We start from the raw sequence: 6138 nt of genomic DNA on the forward strand, positions 1-6138 counted from the left end.
AACCAGGAGGGATGGGAATTCAGGGAAGCCTGGAAGGATTTTCATGAACTGATGCTGAGGGAGATGAGCAGAACCAGAACCTAACAGCAACATGGGGGTGATGATCAACCTTGATGAACTTGCTCATTCCATCAGTAAAACAATCAGTCACAACTTGGAGGTATCTACGATGGAGAATACCATCTGTATCCAGAGAGAGAATTGTGGAATTTAAACAAAGACTAAAGACTATTACATTTGATTTTTTAAAAAACTATTATAATATAATTTTGCTCTTATACTTTATTTTCCTTCATTAAGGATATGATTTCTCTCTCAGCACATTCAACTGAGATCAATACATTTTATTGAAACAATGCAGGTCTGTCTTCTGTGGGGGTGGGGGAAGGAAGCAAGAATAGCAGGAAAATTGTAAAACTAAAATAAAATCTTTCTCAAATTAAAAAAAAATATTTATATATTTATAAAATTCAAAGTACCCACATTAACAAAAGTGCAAATAAAATACTTAATAAATAGCCCCATTTCAGAAAAAGAAATTGAAGAAACCATCAATAAAGTACCTAAGAAAAGTCTCCAGGTTAGGAAGGATTTATAAGTGAATTCTACCAAACATTTAAGGAACAATTAATTCCAATTCTATATAAACTATTTAAAAAAATAGGAGTTTTGTCAAATTTCTTCTATGATACATATATGGTGCTGACTAAACCAGGAAGAATAAAATAAAGAAAAATATAGACTAATTTCTTTAATGTACATTAAAGCAAAAATCATAAAATTTTGGCAAAGAGATTACAGCAAGTTTGTACTAGGACAATACATCATGATTGGGTAGGATTTATACCAGGTAGGTAGGAATGTTTCAATATTAGGAAAACACTTAATAATTGAATATATTAATAACAAAACCAACAGAAATATTATGATTATCTCTGTAGATGCTGAAAATGTCTTTGACAAAATACATCTATTTTTATTACAATCTCTAGAGAACAGGAATAAATGGAATTTTCCTTAAAATACTAAGTAGTATGTATCTAAAATCAACAATAAACATTATATGTATTGGGGATTAGCTAAATAGCATTTCCAATAAGGTTAGGGGTGATACAAGGATGCACATTGTCACCATTATTATTCACTATAGCATTAGAGAGTTGGCCAGGTGGCACAGTGGATAGTGCACCAGCCCTGGATTCTGGAAGACCTTAGTTCAAATCCACCTTCCAATACTTAATAATTACCTACCTGTGTGACCTTGGGCAAGTCATTTAACCTCATTTCCCTTGCAAAAAAGAAAAAATATATATCTGTAGCATTAGAAATGTTAGCTTTAGCAATGAGAAGAAAAAGAAGGAATTAAAATTATAGAGGAAGCAAAGTTTTAACGTTTTGCAGATGATATAATGGTATGTTGAGAGAACCCTAGAAAATCATCTGAAAAACTACTTGAAATAATGAATGATTTCAGCAAAGTAGCAGTGTATGAAATAAACACACTTAAGTCATCAATATTTCTATATATGAGCAATGCCCAAGGGCAAGAGATAGAAAGAGAAGTTCCATTTAATGTAACTGCAGACAACATTAAATACTTGGGAATCTATCTCCCAAGACAAACCCAGAAACTGTATGAACACAGTTATAAAACACTTTTCACACAAATAAAGTCAGACCTAAAAAATTGGAAAAATACATTAATTGCTCATGAATAGGCTGAGCTAATATAATAAAAATGACATGTCTACCCAAATTAAATTATGTTTTCAGTGCCAAACCCATCAAACTACCAAATTAACTGTGTTATTGAACTAGAGAAAATAGTAACAAAATTCATCTGGAGCAACAAAAGGTCAAAACTAGCAAAGAAAGTGATGAAAAATGTAAAGGAAGGTAGACTAGCTCTACCTACTATAAAGTGGCAGTTACCAAAACTTCCTGGTACTGGTTAAAAAAAATAGAATAATGGATTATTGGATAAGGAAAGGTTCAAAAGAAACAATAATAAATTAATCTACTGTTTGACAAATTCAAAGACATTAGCTTTGGGAATTCACTATTTGACAAAAACTCCTGGAAATGCTGGAAAATAGTATGGCAAAAACTAGGCATAGCTCCATATCTCCCACCCTATCCCAAAAAAAAGTCAAAATGGACACAGAATTTAGACATAAAGGGTGACATCACAGATAAATTAATAGACCAAGAAATTTTCTGTCAGGTCAATGGAAAGGGGAGAAATTTATGACCAAATAAGAAAGAGTACATTAAAAATTGCCAATGGTTGATTTTGACTCTATTAAATAAAGAAGTTTTTGCACTAATAAAACCAACTTCCAAGACTGGAAGGAAAAGAAAGGTGGGAAACAATCTTCACAAAGAGGAGTTTTGATAATGGTCTCATTTCTAAAATACAGAGAGAATTGAACCAAATTTATAAGATTGCAAATCATTAATAAATAGTCAAAAGATATGAAGAGGCTGTTTTCAAATGAAGAAATTAAAGCTATCTATAATTTTAAGAAAAAATGCTCCAAATAATTATTGATTAGATAAAAGCAGATTAAAATAATTATGAGCCACCTCATACCTATCAGATTAGCTAAAATGATAAAAAGGAAAAACAATCAATGTTGGAGAGATTGTGGGAAGATTGGAACATTTATGCACTGCTGGTAGAGTAGTGACATCAACCATTCTGGAAAGCAATATGCAATTATGTCCAAATAGCATTAAATTAAAATAAATTAAATTAAATTAAATTAAATTAAATTAAATTAAACTGAGCATACCTTTTGACTCATCAATACCAATACTAGACCTATATCCAGAAGAAATCATAAAAAATGTGAAAATTTCTATATATTCCAAAATATTTGCAGCAGCTCTTTTTGTAGTAGCAAAGCATTGGAAACTGAGGGGATGACCATCAACTGGGGAATGGCTGAATGATTTATGGCATATGGATGTTGTGAAATAGTATTATTCTATAATAAACCATGAATAGTCAACTCTAGAGAAGCATGGAATGAGTTACAGAATCTGAAGGTGAAAAAAGGGAACAGAGCCAAGAGAACAATGTATACAACGACAACACTGTGAGATGAACAACCTTGATGGAAGCAGCTCCTCTCTGCAATTCACAGCTAGGATAACCCTGAAAGACCAGTAATGGACAACTCCATCCACATCCAGGTTGGAAAAAAAAACAAAAACAACGGAATCTGAATGAACACTGTGTTCAGTTTTTTAAAATCTCTCATGTTTTTCCTTCCTATCGCATGCTTTTGTTTCTTTCCCCTTAATCCCAGTTCTTCATATCAAAAGTGACTAACATGTAAACATGTTAAACACAAATACATTTGTACAACATTTACGAGATTCTTCATCACTGAGGTAAGAGAGCTGGGAAGGGAGGGTGCAAGAAAATTGTGAAACTTCTAAATATGCAAGGAGATGAATGTTGAAAAACTTTTATAACGTAATTGGAGGAAATCATATAAAACATCAAAGTGATTGGGGGCATTTTTACATATGACTGTGAATAGCTTTAATTTCTTCATCTGAAAGCTGCCTGTTCAGTTCCAAAAACTTCTAGACCCCCACTCTAAGTGAGTGCAGTCCATTCTCAGGCCTGACAAACATCAGTCTAAAAGGGCATTTCCATAGAACTAGAGCATTGTCTATGAGGCTGGCAATACCATTCTTTGGGCCATTTCGTTTTTTATTAATTTCTTTGTTGCTTTTGCAAGGCAGTGGGGTTAAGTGACTTACCCAAGGTCACACAGCGAATTACTTATCAAGTGTCTGAGGCAGTACTTGAACTCATGTCCTCCTGTCTCCAGGGCTGGTGCTCTATACATTGCACCATCTAGTTGCCCCTGCGGATCATCTATTAACAAAAATAGATAAGGCATTGAATACAGAAGTAACAAGACGTCCCTGGTCTCTCCTTCTGTGTTTTAAGCTGATTCATTGGATGTTTAGCCTCTCATGCTCTATCTCCCTGCAAGAACCCCTCTCCCCAGCTCCCCTTCTTTATGAGTTTGTTATTTAATTAGCATTAGCCTAATTGGATAAGATTGGGAAGAAAGAGGGAATTTCTGAAATTATTCAGAGTCCCCGGGGAATAGTTGTATTCAAAGACTCCTGTTTTGTTGTTCTGGTAAAATTATTTCACTTTTGCCCTTGACCCTCTTTGGGATTTTCTTGCTAAAGCTACTGGTGTGGTTGCCCATTCCTTTCTTCAACTCATTTGATAGATGAGTAAACTGAGGACAATTAGGTGAAAGGACTTGCCCAGGGTCACCCAGCTAAACAGTATCTGGGGCTGGAATTGAACTCACATCCTTCTGACTCCAGGGTCTGCTCTCTATCCTCTTTACCGCCAACTGCCCAAAGAGGTCCCCAGGGTGTGTCCAAGACTTAGAACAGATAAAATGGAATGAGTTTAAGCTCTTCTCCAAATCCACTTTTGAGGATATTTTCAACAGTCATTTGAATTAAATGCTATTATCCTTATTTCACAGGTGAGGAAACTGAGACAAACCTTGAGTAAGTAAGTTGCCCATGATCACACATAATAAGTCTCTGAAATCAGATTTGAACTCAAATCTTCCAGATTCCAGGTCTAAGATTCTATTCACTGAGTCAGTGCTTTCTTTTAACAAGGAGTAATCTGCCCCCACCAAAAATAAACAAGCAAACAGACAAATAAGAGAGTCATTGAACTAACTTTATTTAAAATGCACAGGAAGAGTTTGGGAAGGATATGTGTGAGATGATTCCATACTTTTAACAAGCCACCCAAACATGATAATAATTCAGGATTTCACCTGGGATCAAACCTTTTTCTCTTCTATTCTGCTTAGGGAAATGTTGAGCCTTGTGAAGATATTCATCAAGTTAAGAATAAGAATCCAAAGCTGAAGAAATTTTCAAGACTTAGGTCAAAATCCCTTTTCCTAGGAAGTTTCTCTGATCCCCAAACAGCCAATGCCTTTCCCCATGGACTGACACCTTCTGTCTATTCTCTGTGGGTCCTAGAGAGAGCTGGTCCTGCAGTCCTGAAGACCTGAGTTCAAAAGCTGCATCCCTTGCCCCAACGTGGGCCAAATCCCTGAACCTTTGTCTGTCTCGGTTTCCTCATCTTCAAGAATAAGGAGCAATAGAACCACTCCTCTCTAGGTTGTTGGGAGCCTAAATCAATCAATCAATAACATTTATTAAGAGCCTACTTTGTCCCAATCCCTCTACTGAACTTGAGGGATTCAAACAGAGGCAAAGACCATCCCTGCCTTTGAAGAGCTCAGTAATTATTGGAGACCATCCGGTCATTGAATGAAGTGAAACAAGGCTGCCCTTGCTCCCAGGCTCTTGAGCACACTGTTTTCAGCCATGTTATCACATGCCTTCACTGAGGATGAACACGGCCTCACAGTCAGCTGCCCCACATCTTCAACTTGTAAAGGCTACAAGCCAAGATCAAAGATGAGGGAGGGTTGGTGCAGGATCTTTTGTTTCTAGGTCATGGTGCCTCAATGCAGCCTCTGAAGGTGGGATGCAACAAGGTTGGAAATATTCTCTTCTGTTTGTGCTAGTTTTGGTCTAGCAGTGAATGCCAAGAATACCCAGGTGCTTTATCAGTCCCACCACAACATCCAGATGTGGAATTAAAGATTACAGCCAGTGAAGAAGTTGTGTCCTTTCCAGAGAGGTCCACATTGACAATGAGATTGACACTCACATTGCCAGAGATAGTGTGGTATTTCAGAAAATGACAGAAAGTGTGTGAGAGAGAAGAGGTAGTAAAGTGACCACCAGACTGAAGGTCTACAGAGTCGTTGTACTGAACTCATTGCCATATGCCTGTGAAACCTGGACAGTCTACCAGCACCATGGAAGGAAACTGAATCACTTCCATTTATAATGTCTTAGGAAGACTCTGAAGATCACATGGCAGGAGAAGGTTCCAGACCCTGAGGTTCTTTCTCATGTAAATTGCTAAGCATTCCAACATTACTACAGAGAATGCAACTACAATGGGCTAGACATGTTAGAATGCCAGAAATATGCTTACCAAAATACTATTTTATTGAGACCTCCCAAGGCAAGAGCTCACAAGGGCATCAGAAG

This window comes from Macrotis lagotis, chromosome 1, assembly GCF_037893015.1.
Source record: "Macrotis lagotis isolate mMagLag1 chromosome 1, bilby.v1.9.chrom.fasta, whole genome shotgun sequence".
Lineage (NCBI taxonomy): Eukaryota > Metazoa > Chordata > Mammalia > Peramelemorphia > Peramelidae > Macrotis > Macrotis lagotis.